The sequence below is a fragment of the Taurulus bubalis genome (assembly GCF_910589615.1).
Source record: "Taurulus bubalis genome assembly, chromosome: 7".
NCBI lineage: Eukaryota > Metazoa > Chordata > Actinopteri > Perciformes > Cottidae > Taurulus > Taurulus bubalis.
This window is the reverse complement of record NC_136595.1, coordinates 21,877,804-21,878,716: the sequence shown is the minus strand read 5'-3', so window position 1 is coordinate 21,878,716 and position 913 is coordinate 21,877,804.

Below are 913 nucleotides of genomic sequence, written 5' to 3'. Positions count from 1 at the left end.
TCAAGCGGCCCCGGCGTTGACGGAGCGTCTGCCCGCTCCGCAGTTCAAGACTGTGAATGCCTCAGTGCGGCTTGACTCCTGAATAACCTTCCGAGGTACCGGGAGCTTCACCCCTCCATGACCCCGCACTCCGAAGAAGGGGTGTGGGGGGACTCCGGGGGGTTGCCGGACCAGGACTCACCCTCGCAGTGTGTAAACACGGGGAGTGATCCAGGACGGCAGGAGATTCAAAACAAGTGTTTTACATATCACATGTTAAAAAAAAACCCATTACATTATAGATTTAATAGACTTTAAAACAATCCCCGATTAGATACTTCATTGGATTAAATAGCACCGATTCATTAACAAGGGCAGGTTGGGAGCTGAAGAGCAGTTGAAAATTACACTGCGATAAATTAAAAAAAAAAAAAATATATATATATGTAAATATCGTGGTAAGTAAAAGGAGCTTACGTCATGACAATCAGTGTTTGATATGACTGGACAAAAATAATCACAACAACTGAAAATAACATGTTTTTTAATCTTATCTAAATTATTAGCTATCAAATCTCTTGGCATCACTAATATGTTTGCATTCCCTTATTAGACCTACTAGCTGTTGCAGTTTTTGTGTGTGTTTTCTTTCGTATTGTGAGAGATTGTGTTGAAAAGCGATTTAAGGGTGGAAATAGGGTTGCATTCACAACCACCACCGTCTTTTACCCCCTTTCTCCTTACACTGTCAGGATTCCAGGGAAGTAGCATGTTACTGTGGAAATATTGCAACACATTGTCACTGCAGGAGACATGTTTCGTCATGATCGGGTTGGAGTTTGATATCGACCACTGTTGTCATTGGGAGAAGCCCTGTTTCGCCGCCGCCCCCCCCTCGCTGGGCCCCCGTGTAGAGCCGCCTTGCAGAGTTCAG